Here is a 14,662-nt window from a genome sequence, read left to right on the forward strand (position 1 = left end):
CGATGATGAACATTTTATCTTAGGTGACAATTCCAAACAGATTATGGATCATTTCCTTGATTGTTAATCCACAATAAACTGTATACCTTCTAAAATACATAAGCAATTTCATTCAGCTATTACTCACTGACATCTAATTGATTGATGGAGACTTTGCAATCACTTCTCCAGAGACCGCTCTTTCTATTCCCCTGTACATGGCTCCCTCACTAGGCTTGACCATATCTCTATTAGTAAGTCTTTATCCCAAAATATCTTAAAATCTTCCCTAGGCCCTATTTTAATCTCTGGTCATGCACTAGTAATTACAAACTTCGGGGCATATCAGCAAGGCGAGGCGATAAAATTATTGTCGCTTTAGCGTCCGTTTTCGGACGAAAAGCGGCAATAATTTTATCGCCCTATCAGAATGTACAGGCTAACGTGTGAATCCATGCCTTTGTGCCTGTTTACTGAACGCCCAGCTTTGCATCTCTAATGAGATGCAAAGTGGGCGTTCCTTCCCGAAATAACTGGAGAAATGTCGCTAAGCGACATTTCTCCAATTATCAAGGGAATCTCTAAGAAGCATAGCGATAAGAAAAGTAGCGCTAACCATGGTTATCGCTACTTTCTTTATGCCTGCTTTATTTCTGACTTAGCCATGTAATCCAATGGGAGGTGGATTACATGGCTAAAACCACCCTGCCCTATAAGCAAGGTATCGCCGGTCACAGTGCGATTAATGCTGGATTTCCAGCGATAATCACACTGTTTTCCAGCTAACGCTTGCATTCCTATCGCTTTGGAGATAAGCGTTGCTGATAGCACGCTATCTCCGCGATAGAAAGCAGCAATAGCCGGCGATAATTATCCTAGCGCTAAGTGCGCTTATCGATAATTATCGCCGGCCCTTGCTGATATGCCCCTTTGATTTTTTTCACACTCCCACCCGAATCAAGTGTGTGAAAATGTAATAATTCTTTCTTGCAAGACTCCAATTTTCCTTCATCTTTTCTTTCCTTTGTTACAGAATTCTTTAGAATTCATGTCGATCACGAGATTTCCCCTCAAGTTCTTTGGGACACTTTTGAAGCCACGGCTTGTGGTTTTATTATTGAATTTGTAGGTAAAAACAAGAGATACTTCGATAAATAACAAGAATCTCTTTTATCCACATAAAAAAACGAGAATATCAATACTTTACTGCCTTCAAAGATCTTGTAAGAGTCAAAATCCATTTTAATGAGCATTCTATGAATACTGCATCTTCCAAGTTACTGAAAAGCATGCTCAATACTAAGGTGGGAATAACAAGGTTGGTAAACTGTTAACTAATTATCATAAAATCAGAAAATAATGCAAATGTATTGATCTTATATGTGATTCCCAGGGCTTTCATTTATTTAAAGATAATGACATACTGAACACATTTGTTAAATACTATCAGGCTCTTATACTCCAGAAGCTCTTCCGCTCTCCTCTGGTATTGCCATTCCTAAGCCTGTTTAGACAGATCTTGATTTTTCTCTTCTTGAGACAGACATCTCCTTACTGGAAATCTCTAAATCTCTTAATACACTTAAGAGAGGAAAGACGGTTTCACAGTAGAATCATTTCTCCAATATTTTATTACCAACACTATTACAATTATTTAAATTTATAGTTTGGTAGACAGGGTACTCCATTGCAAACGCAACAGATTACCCTATCCGCTAAATTCTTTGTCTGCCCGCCTCATTTAGAGACCGTTTTCCATCAATGGAGCTCCTTTTGGCTCCGTCGATGGAAAAATTCATTTGACAGAGTAGGGACAGTTGGAGTAAGGATATTACACTGCCAGTCCTATTCAGGGTGAATGATCTATTGTCCTTTTTTCCTGATCGTCACTGCCTCGAAAACATTTGGTAGCTGGGATAGGAAAAAAATAAATACCCCACACCCTGGGAGGCTGCTCCCAGAGTGTGGGGTCATTAGTGTTTTGTGTTTCAGAAACAAAGTCCTACTTTGGAAGTTTTTTTCTGAAAAACAAAAACTTTGGAAAAGTTTGATGGACAACTGTTAAAACCGATGGTGGCTGGCCACCAAACTTTTTGTAGATTGAAAGGAATGGTTATAGCAGTGGTTCATTTCAATGTACAGAGATGACCACTGGGCTAGTGTCGTCTCTAAATTTGGTTAACGGAAGTCCATCAGGGTGGCGGAGGTAATGTCCTCCTCCATACTGATGGATGGAGCACAGTCACCAAACCCTAAATCAGGGCCATATGTTCTCAAATTCTATGGTGTTTAATGATATATATTGCATGTTTTTATATAACCTACCATGCAATCAAAGTAAAAGTAATAATTATGCTAATCGCCTTCAAGACTATTTAGTGTCCATCCAATGCTGGATGGCAAACAACCTTTGAACGCTGAAGCCAAAAATACAGAGGTACTATTTATTATAGTTAATCAGCTTCCTTCATCCCCAAGCCTACCTCAAAGGGAGACCAGATTCATCCAGTTGCTCAAATCAAAAATCTTGTGGCCTTGCTTATATGAAGATCTCATGCTGATGGCAGGGTTAAGCCAATTTAATTTTCCTGCTGTTTAGGTCATGCATGCACGGTGCTTGAGCTGTGCTTGTGAAATCTTTGGTATTTAAAAAAATAAATAAATTAAATGGGCTTGGAACCCGCCCAATACTTACCTAAAATTAAAATTACTTCATTCTAACATTGCTCTAATTTCCATGATTCCGATTGGTCAGCACGTCGTCACTACATCGCTTCCCTGCTCTGCTTGCCTGTCCATGCCGTGGCATGTAGCTTGGCCCAAAAACAGTTTTTGGTCACTAGCCAATGGTTACTGGCCAGTGTCCTGGCTACACACACAGAAGGTACTTTTTAAATGTATTTCTTAACGAGCACTCCATACAAGTACATCTGCAGGCTGTCGTCTCTACTATGAGCTTGTTTTCGCCCTCCTTCTTCGCGTGCCTGCAGAGATACGTTTTAGGTTTCGCCTTGACAGTGCTTGCGCTGTGTTTGTGAAATCTATTGTATTTAATATCAATCTTAAAAGGGGCTCATATCCCGCCTCCTTACTTTCCTTGCTTTTCATTGGTTCCTGTACATATCACTTACTTTTCCTCCATTTCTATTGACTGTTGCATGGTGTTTCCTGAACTTATCAATGCTTGTTCCTCTTGTGCTTCTCTTATCAGTTTCCCGTTGCCGAAGTACTGTTCCCATCCTCGTTTCTATAACTATTTCTTTGCCATGGCGCCATCATTCCCCTTCCTATATCGCTTTTGCATTGGTTTTACTTTCTCCCACTTCTATTTCATTTGCTCTGAGTGCGTTTACATAATCATTACCACCCTGGCTGCAGTGTGCGTGGTGGCTCTGTTTTTTTACTTTTATTATTACACAAGGCTTGGAACGCATCATGCTCCAAGCCTCGCTTTCAGCCCATATGGTTTGTTGCTTGTTCTCTTCCACTTCCAGTGCTTGAATCACTGTTAAAGATTCTAAAACATGAGCACGGGCGGCACTGACTGACTGAGCAGGAGCAAGTCTGCCCACTGTGGTCTCACTCTATCCGTGGGACACTTCTACTGCTGGATGGTGGACAACCGGGTGGCTCTGCTCATCCATGAGCATGCAGACATCTACCTCACCGCCAGCATGGAGATTCTCTTTGGGGAGATGCACCGCCGGCTGTATCAGGCCGGGCCACAGCCCCTGATAAGGAGACCGAGCAGACCATAAACATGACTCCGAGTAAGTGGTAAGTTCTACGGAGAAGCAAGATGGCGGCCGCTTAGGAGGCCGTTAGAAGCAAGATGATCAAGGTGAGGTGAGGCACTAATAATGAGCGACCTGTGAAAGCCTGCGAAAAGCCAGAATAGCAGTCAAATAAGCAGAGGAGTGTGGAAAATAAAAGAAACCGATGCCCTCCAGAGCTGAAGCCCGCTGCTGCTGGGCGTGGGTGAGCTACGTATTTTAAGGCACGTCGCTACAGTGCCCTCACCCTACAATACCTACGGCGGATTGGACGTATTTGCTGCCGTGATGGGACCAAAGAGCGCAGGAAGCGCCAAGACTGGTGGAACCCGCCAGGTACGGAGTGGACTCGCGGCAGAGCACGGATCAGAGAGCCGGAAGAGCCGGCACCCAGGGATGGACGCCGGACACAGACGCAACAGAGCGAGCAGCCCCTGGAGAAGAGGGGAAGGGGCGGAGCTACAGGAAAACCATGTCCGGGCGACCCCTCGGTAGTTGATCTGCTACAACTAAGGCGTGAGTTGCAGCCGAGAGCTGAGACAGATTGCAGAGGACTTGGCAAACCTGGAACGGAGCAGAAGTCAGAATAGCCTCCTGGGCTGGTTTGCATCCAAGATCAACCGGCAACAACATGTACTTCCGATTCCCTGCCTGATGAAGGTAGTCTGATTGTGACAAATTCTTTGCCGTCAACAATACCTACAACATTGACTTTGAGTAATCCCGAGCAAGGGGGGGGATGTGTGAGACTATAGCCCCCGGCAGGATAATGGCATGTGGAGAACCTAGTGGGACAAGTGCAGGAGGAGTCAATGATGGTTCCTTACCCAAGAATGAAGATTCAATACCCTAGACCTAAAAACGGCTCCTTCGGTGATATTAAATAAGCCCCCACAATCAATTCATGTTCCCAGCAGTCAGGAAACTAAGAAAGTGGGGATTATGGTTCATCCCACTGAGGCAACACTATTGGATAATCAACCAGGGGAGGAGGTTGATAAAGGAAATAAGGGCGACCCCGAGAGAGAACCAAGTCATTGTTTTTTTTCGGTCTCAGAGGGGGCTGAGTGGTCCCAGGATGATCTTGGCTCCTCCTCTGAATTTAGCAGTATTGACACTGACCCTGAAGAAAGCGATGGTGCTCGAGGCTTAACTGTTTAGAAAGCGAGGAGGAAATCTGCTGTGCAATGCTCTCGGGTGGTAAAGATCTCACCTGAGACTATACGTCTGTAACTCAACTGTGAGGTTCCCCATCAGGGAGGCGACAGGCCTAGCCAGCCCAGATCCCCCAACATTAGAGGCTAAATACCAGGCAATCCTGATGCACCAAGAGTAGACACTCCAGGATAGTCGGAAGGCCCAGTCAGCCTTGCATAAAGTTCAGGGGGTGGTCAGGAAATTGACCAAGTCATGCAATACTATTGGGGAGCGAATGACAGACCTCGAGACTAGGATCTTTACAGCAGAGACGGACCTTACAACAACGCAAGCATAAACTGAAGCACACGAATCCCAGCTGAAGGACAAACAGTGGAATCTGGAGGACTACGAGAATCAGCAGAGATGAAATAATCTGCATGTGCTTGGGGTCCCTGAAGGTGTGGAGGGGACAGAAACCCGAACCTACACGGTGGAGCTGCTAAGGGCTGCCTTCCCCGAACTGTCCGATTGGAATTGGTCACATGAGATACATCGGGCCCATCAAACCCCGTTTAAGTTAAGACACCCAGCAAAAGAAAATGCAAAGCCTCGGGCCATTCTTGTTTATTTTGGAAACATTTTGCTTCGTCAAGCAGTGTCGGAAAAAGCCAGGACTGAATCAAAGAGGTCCAGTGGGGGGGGGTGACTTTCTTTGTACACCTGGAGCAGAGAGAGGGGGGAGGGGATGGGTGGAGGGGGACAGTGGCGGGAGTGCAAAATTCGAAAAAAAATATACCCAGGAATGAAATAAAGGCTATTGCAAAATCGGTACGTGATGAGTGGATTAAGGCAAGTATACTAGGCTAGTCTAAACCAAACGCAAATGGGTAAGATAAATATATGCACAATAAATGTGGGTGGTTTAAATTATTGGAACAAGAGGCAAAGGCTGTCCGAGTTTGTTAGACTGAGCATGCTGGATGTCATGTGTGTACAAGGGACGCATATTCCCTGGGGAAAAGGAATCTGATGGGTATGGGAGAGTACAATATGCTGGCTTACACTTCCCAGAGTTCCAATATCTGGGGAGTTGCGATTTTTGCAAAGTATGCTATGGGGGAGGCTAAACGTAAAGTGTCACTTAGGGCGATGGGCAGCGGTCGAGTTAGAGATAGGCTACACAATCTGTGCAATATACTGCTAAAACCAAGATGACCTGGAGATCTTTGAAGATCTCGAGGTAGAATTGGCAACCTGGCCATGTCCCTTGATTATTTGCGACGATCTTAATATATCAGCTGAGTTTTGCAATAATCAGCAGTACCAAGGACGAAAGCCCAGAGTCATGGTCTGGTCGACATCTGGGGCATTGAAAGCGCCAATAACCCAGGATATACTTATTACTCCTGTCCTCACAAAAAATACACTAGACTGGACTATTTTTTCACTTCAATGAACCTGGTTAACAAAGTGGGGATTGAGAAACTTCCAAAAGTGATCTCGGATCATAATCCGCTGATACTGGACCTTGAGGTTGACATACCCAGCAAGGCACGTAGTGAGCCGACATTCGACAAGAAGCTTCTGGTTAACAATATCTATATTGAGCATATTAAGAACTGGGCTCAGGAATTCCTAGACATCAATAGATCTAGCGCTCGCTGGAATATAGTTTGGGACACTTTCAAAGCTGCCCTAAGGGGCGAAACAATCAGCTTTGTAGCACGTGCAAGGAGACAATGTCGGCTAGAGAATGAGCGGCTGCTAGCTGAGTTGGCTAAGGCAGCAGACGAGCATTTGACTTCAATAATTCAGGGACAGGAAGCAGCAGATTCTCAACTGCGGATTATCTCTCTCGAGGCCGAAATAAACAGCAGTCTTATGCAGAAATTGGCCTTAGTGTATCAGACGCAACTAAGTGAATTATATGAGACCAGAGAATTAGTTGGGAAACTGCTTGCTTTATGCACTAGGCAAAAAAACGTCAAGAACCTAATATCCGCCATAGAAAAGGATGGTAAAACATATACTGAGACGAATGATATTATGGGACTATTTCAGGAATATTACCAACTTCTATATAAGGAAGACGTTGGGGCAACACGGAAAGTCTCATCTAAACTAACGGAAACAGAATAAGGGCCTCTACTCGCTAGTCAGGCTGAAGATGAGTTAGACAGGGATTTCTCACTTGAGGAGGAATTAAGAGCATTATTCGAGCTACCATCAGGGAAAGCTGCTGGCCCCGATAGCATCCCCCTATAAATATATAAATCAATGCAAACAGTGATGGCCCCCATATTACTGGATCTGTTCCTGGGTGTGCAGCATAAAGGGCAAACACCAGAATCCTGGAAGGAGACTGACATTATCATCTTTCCTAAAAAGGCAAACCACCAGACAATCCAGCCTCATATAGGCCTAAATGATTGATCAATACCGATACCAAACTATACTCTAACGTTCTGGCTACTCGGCTAGGGAGGGTCATTGGTCAACTGGTCTCGCCCTGGCAGCATGGTTTCATCCCCAGGAATGGGACAACCGATCACATCAGGCGGGTTATAACATTATTTGATATCCAGGCTGCAACGGGGAACCGGATGGCCATGATCCACCTCCACGCTGACAAAGCATTCGATCGGGTGGCCTGGAGGTTTCTGTGGCAGCTATTGGAGCTAAAAGGCTTTGGCCACAAGTCATCAAGGCCATTAAAGCAATGTATTTGGATCCCAGAGCCCGTTTATAATTGATGGGAAAAGAGTCGGATAGTATTTTAATATCAAGGGGGACTAGACAGGGGTGTCCTTGCTCCCCTATTCTATTTGCTCTATTTATAAACCCTTGGATAGAGACATTTTTAAGAAACCAGGACATTAAACCAATCATTTTTAGAGGCTTTGAGACCAAGATTCTGGCTTATGCGGATGACATTGCCATTTTAACCACCAACCCGACCGATACAATTAGGGAAGCCACGGCTATTGCTAAAGAATATGGGCAGGCATCAGGTTATTCTTTAAATAAAGGTAAAACATTGGTAGTATGCCTAGATAACATAATTTTTAATGACTCTCAGCGCGTACAAAATGCTACATATTTGGGAATTAGTATTAGCTCGAAAGTAGACACAATAGTTAAGACTAACTTTAACCTTTTGATGAACATGATATCTACAGATCTTAAAAGGATAAATGGGCTGCATCTATCTGTTATTGGACATGGAAAAGTTTTAAAAATGACAATGCTGCCAGAAATCTTGTATATGTTTTGCTCTGTTCCACTCGCAATAGATGCAGGAATTTTAAAAGCATTAGAAGCCATGTTTTCAAATGTCATCTGGCAATACGAGAAAGTTAGACGTTCTTTAAATTACCTGACGCTCGCACAGGCACAGGGTAGGTTTGCGCGCCCTAATATCATATTTTATCACTGGGCGAGCCTTTTATACCAGATGTTGATTTTATTTAACTCGGCTACAAGCAAAGAGACAGAGGAGGAAAGGAAAGTCAGGATTCCAACAACATATGAACTTACCTTAGGAAGGGACGCTACGGGCCGGCTATTACGCAAGGTAGAGCCATGCTATTACAAGAAGGTGCAATTTAAGGTGGTGCATAGTGCCTGGAAAATATGGATTAGGGTGTGCAAGGCTATGACGATTCCAAAAATTAGTCGCTACACCCCTCTGTGGCGATCGCATGTCTTTCCACACCCTTTCTATGATAGTATGGGAAGGCCCTGGGAACAACTAGGCCTAACATCAATAGGCGATCTATATGTGTCGGGCCAGTTGCGCCCCTTCGCCGCACTGCAACAGGACTATGGGATCCCTGCTGGGCAATATTTCAAATATGTACAGATCCGAGAATTTTTTGCTAGATCTAGACCTGCAACGTCTCCTGAAAAAATACCACTACTGGAGATAATTGCACAGAAGGGTGATAGGATAAAAAACATGTATAGTATACTGCTAAAAAGCATCCCAGACTACTTAGAGAAGATCGAAACTAACTGGGCTGGGAAGCTGAATAACCCCGATGTTGACGGGGATATGGCATTGGTACTAGCGGCAAAAACGTTTCGATCAACCAGTCTTAAGACACAACATTATAAAACTTTGTTCAATTTGTATTTCACCCCTGCTAAGCTTTTCATCTGGGGTAAGCAAGCAGATGATAGCGGCTCAAGGTGCGGGGAAGGGCCCGCAACGATAGCGCATATGTCCTATGACTGCGCTCGGCTGCTCTCTCTAAAGAACGAGGTGGCGAGCTTTTGGGAGGGACTATTAGGACGCGGGATTAACTTATCCTCCACCTTGTTGCTCATGGGCTACGATAGGTGTATTTGCCTAGATACCGCAGAGAAATATTTTGTATTTATTTGTGCAGCTGTTTTTAGGATAATAATCGCTGCAAGGTGGAAGGATGCTGATACCCCCACCTTTCAAATATGGCTAGCACGCCTATTGGGGATATTCAATCAAGAGACCGCGCTGTATGCCTGCAGGGGTCGGGAGACTAGGAAACTCGGGTGGGCAATCTGGTCACCTATTGCAAAGTGGAGAAAGAACGTGAGATGCCCTGGCAGGATAAGAAGCGGCGGACTTTGGGAAACAACGTAAATCATGTGTATATCAATTCAATGTTTTGGGATTAGGAATCGAAACCATCTGGTTTTATCTATCGGACTGTGTTTAAGAACGGTTTATAACATTTATAGTATTTTTAATATGTATGATATGTCCCTCCGCAATCCCACAATACTGCTTTATAAGAGCCTTTATGTATATTTTCTTTAAGCCTAATGCACTGTTTTATCTTGTATGTAAGAACTGATGTATGTATTGTAACTGGATTTCTATGGGTATATAATAAAACAAATAAAAAAATAAGTGGTAAGTTATAACTTTCCTGGTGAAAATAGATGAATTTCAAGAGTGTATTTCAATGGGAAAAAAACAACGACCCCAAGTTCTGGGGGCTGCTGCAGCCGCACCAGCACTCACGCCCGCGCAGGCATTAATGTAAAACAGTGTGTGCAGAGACGTTTTAATGCAGGGGCAAAGTGGGCTCTGGCCCAGGGCCCCAGCCTTTCAAGGGGCCCCCTGACAAGTCAGCTCCGTTCTCCAGAGTTTTGCCCTAATGACCTTGAATATTTCTTAAACAGATTTTAAATACTGTTTTCCTTTAATTTATTTTTTATGTACCTGATGTGAGTCTAGTGCAGCCATTTTGCAGAGAAATGTTGTGTTTGTTTCATGAAACATAAAAAAAAGTTTATTTTAGATCAAAACAAGGCCTAACATATACGAAATGGGAGGGCGTCACAGAGATTATTTGCAGTAATATTGGTGAGCTGCTGCTGTGTTACAATATTGAAAACACACATAACTATCCCTGAATATTAGATTTAAACTCATTTAGGGCCTTATTTATGAGAAGTGATGCATCGCTGTGTGAAAACAGGGATGCGTCACTTCTTAGTGCGCCCTCCTTGCGACATGATGGATGCGTCATATTTACTGTATGACGCATCATGTCGCAAGGAGTTACAGATACGTCAGTATTTCTGACATATCTGTAGGCGCAAAAGTGATGCATTGCTGTGGTGTGTCTGAAAATAGATGCAACTCCAGCAATGTGTCCTTTCACATGTGGCAAGCCCCATGTGAAAGGGCCTGTTTCAGTCTTACGCCTGCTGTGAGGCAGGTATAAGATATTGACGCAATGGCGTCCTAGAAGTGGTGCACTGAGTTCTCAAAGATTTCAATGTGCCACTTCTATGAGGCTTTTTGCGGGGGAAAACCCACCCTGCATACATTGTACCTGGCGCAGGTATAATGTGGTGCAGGCAGATCTTTTGGCCACCAAGAGCTCCAGTCAGGCGTTTCTGGATTATTTTATGTTATGTTAGTGGGTTTATAAAGCGGGACAGCTGCCCCAGCAAAGAGGCGTCCCGGCACTGACAGCAATGAGGTGACCAAGATCAGGGAGGGCCCAAGGAGGCCTACAAAGTGGGAAAGAGAAAGGTTTTGATGGCTTTCCTAAATTTGAGGTAATTATGGAGCCCCCACATGTGGGCCGGCAGCGTGTTCCAAAGGATGGCCGCTCTGTTCCGAAAAGAACTACCTCCGGTAAGAACCCTACTAACCAGGGGGGGCCACCACCAGGTGTTGTCCCATGGAGCGGAGCTGGCAGGAGGGAACATAAGGTAGAAGCAAGTCAGTCAAAATATTAGGAGAGGCAAATTTCAGAACTTTAAAGGCTATACAGAGAGCCTTGAACTCAATCCGCCTAGCCACAGGCAGCCAGTGGAGACGGCGAATAGCATTTGTCACTGAGCAGGCTCTGTGCAGACCGAGGAGAGATCTTGCGGCCGCATTCTGAACTCTCTGTAGCCTATGTATTTCTGTCTTGTTTGCTCCCAGATACAGTGAGCTAGCGTAATCAAGTCTTGACATAATCAAGGCCTGGATTATAATTTGCCTGGTGGGAGCATCAAAGAAGCCCAGAATGGGTTTGAGCCCTCGCAACAACCCAAAGCAGGTTCCCGCCACCTTTTTCGTTTGAGTCTGGAAGTTAAGGGAAGCATCCATCCAAACCCCTAAGTTCTTCACTGCCTGCTTGGGGGAAGGGCAGTGCCTAGGCTCTTGGGCCACCAGAGTTCATTCCATAGACCATGGTCCTTTCCTATCAACAACACCTCCGACTTGTTGGCATTAAGTTGGAGACAGTTGGCGGTCATCCACTCGGCGACTACCCCAAGATCGCCTTGAAATTTAAAAGCATCCTGCTTAGTCGCTTGAGAGAGCCACCACCAAATATGTGTCGTCGGCATAGGAGACCATGGTCAGCCCTCTGCTCTTGTCTACTGTGGCCAGAGGTTGTACATATAGATTGAAAAGCAGAGGGCTCAGGGAAGAGCCCTGTGGCACCCCTTGCTTGATGGGAAAGATGCCAGAGGTATACGGGGAAGCTATCACCTGAAACATCCTATCAGTAAGGAATGAGGCCAGCCACTTCAGGGCTGAACCAACAATTCCAGCCTTCTCCAGGCATCGCAACAGAATGGCGTGGAACACTGAATCTAACACGGCACTGAGATCCAGAAGGATCAGTGCCGATGTCTGTCCAGCATCCAAAGCTGTCCAAAGATGTTCTGTCACCGCCAAGAGCGCCAACTCTGTGCTGTGGCCAGAGCGAAAGCCATTTTGTGAAGGGTCAAGCCTGTTGTTGGAATTCAGGTGGTCCGTGAGGAGGGAGTTAATGTAATATTACCAAAGAAAACAACTTCAGTTTTGTCAGGATTGCACTTCAGCTGATTGATCTTAAGCCAGTTAAAAACCTTTGTGAGGCAAGACCTAATCATTGCCCTATCAATGTCAGTTCCTTTTTCACATGTAAAAATCAGCATAGGAAACAATTTTGGCACCCTCTTCCTCTACCGGAAATGCAAGGGGGATGGATTTATATTAAAAAGGGTAGGACTGAGAACAGAGACACCTACATTCATGGCCGGAACCGGGGCTGGGAAAGGGGGGAGCCAGATGTCCTGAGATCGGTTTGCCAAAAAGGATGACATCCATGTTAAGGCGGTCCTCCCCAGGCCAATGTTAGCAAGTCTCTCTCGGAGCTTCTCACGTGGGACCGTATCGAAGGCTGCCGACAGATCGAGCAGTATCAGAACAGCCTTGCCTCCCTGGTCCAGCTTACCTTTGACAAACTCAGTCACATCCATCAGAGCGGACTCCGTACTGTAGTTTGCCCTAAAACCGGATTGGGACTCAGGAAGGAGCTTCCCATCTTCAATGTGTTTTTGGAGGGCCTTGTTTACATTCTTCTCTAATACTTTGGAGAGGTCCGGAAGAAGGGAGATTGGCCTGTAGTTGGCAGGGTCCGTCGGTTTGGCTGTAGCTTTTTTTATCAGTGGGAGAATCTTAGCATTCTTCCATAAATTTGGCACGTTGTCTGAGGAGAGGGAAGCATTAAAGAGCTGGTTTACCATGGGGTTTATGGTGGGAGCTAATAGGTTCAGGATATTCACTTGACATAGGTCGGTAGGAGAGTCGGAGTTAATGCTTTGGAGAAGGGTTAGTGACTCTTCAAGCTGAAACTCAGGGAAAGCTAGTAAGATGGAGGATCCAAGAGGTAGAAGGTCAGTTCTTCCTCTAAGATGTTAGTGAAGGCTTGTTGGATCATGGAGATCTTTTTGTGGAAGAATTGAGCTATTTGCTTAGACCATACTTCCATGCATGGCCCTTGGTTTGTGCCGGCTTTTGGTGCGGTAAAGGATTTAACTATGCTAAAGATTTCCTTACTCTTATTTTGGGCATTTTCTATCTTGGTTTTAAAGAAGTTTTTCTTGGCTGCCTTCACAAGAATGTAATGAGCTTTTAAGGTGTCTTTATACACCTTCCTGGCTTCAGGTAGATAGGATTTACGCCATTTCTGTTCCATATTTCTACAATTTCTTTTGCTAGATCTTAGGAAATCGTTAAACCATGGAGCTGGTGGGACCAACCTCTTTGAGGAGCAGGAAAATACCGGTACCGCTGCACCAATGTTGGTTCGGAGACATGAATCTATTGAGAGGGCGTCCGAGTCGGGGCGGCTAGACAGCTCTGGTGAGGAACGACCGAGGGAGTCTGCTAACCTCGGGATGGATATTTTATGGAACGTCCTGTAATTAGGGACCCCCTGCCCTGCGTTAGCCCGAGGAGCTGTGGAAGAGTTGGGAATGACACATTTTAATAAGAGGTGGTCAGACCAGGTAATGGGAAGAGGTAGGCTTACTGATATGTCAAAGTTGTGAAAGATTTGGTCTAGGGTATGGCCCTTTCTCATGGGTGGGTGAAGAAATAGATGGAAACATGTTGCACGCCTGCAGCATCTCCAATAAGGAAATTGTTTGAGGGTCATTTCATTTCATTAAACTTTATTCGGTGTGTAGAAACAAACATAAAAGGTATACAGAAAATACAGTACATCGCGAGTAGTTCATAACATAAAATCTCATAAAATGTCTTTAAAAAGATAGTACAATTACATCAAATCATCAAGAATTCAGCGCTCCATGGGAATAATTATGCTTTTACGTATATTAAGTGCATTTATAATAAAAAGCGCCATGTTAAAACAGACCCTAGCATCGCTGAGCTCGGACAAAAATTTTGCTGCAGCAAGATGTGATCCACCACCAAATGCGAGCAAAAGTGGTTTAAGGTAGTAAATTCTGAAACCAGTATAAAATTAGCAAAACAACACAAAGAGCGCTGTGCTCGGTTTACTTTGTCCATCGCATGGGCACGGAAACGTGTTTGAGGGACAGGATTTTTATGGGAAAAGCAACCAAATGATGGACAATACCAAATCTTAGTCCAACTAGGACAAAGCGATGCATGGGATTGTGTATATAGGTCAGCTAATCCTGGCAGCCCTGTACTTGGTAAAGCGTTAGATAAAACATAACTGATGGTTTCTTATTCTCACTAACTAGCCGGGTTTCCCTCCTAATATTCATTTATAAGTTTCTCTGATGGACAATTTACTAAGTGATAAAACTTGAAGGGGTTATTCTGGATTGACATATTAAACATTTTGCTATACACAGAATTGATATAGCTTAGCCAAGGGATCATAATGGCGTTGTCCAATTTAAGACTGTCTTGGATAATTGCTTTGGTAAAGCTGGTTTTGTCTTTGGACCATAGAGAATGCCAAAGCAATAGGGGGCGTGATGCAACTACATCTGTGAGGTACTGTAGTCCG

This window comes from Triturus cristatus, chromosome 10 (genome assembly GCF_964204655.1).
Source record: "Triturus cristatus chromosome 10, aTriCri1.1, whole genome shotgun sequence".
Lineage (NCBI taxonomy): Eukaryota > Metazoa > Chordata > Amphibia > Caudata > Salamandridae > Triturus > Triturus cristatus.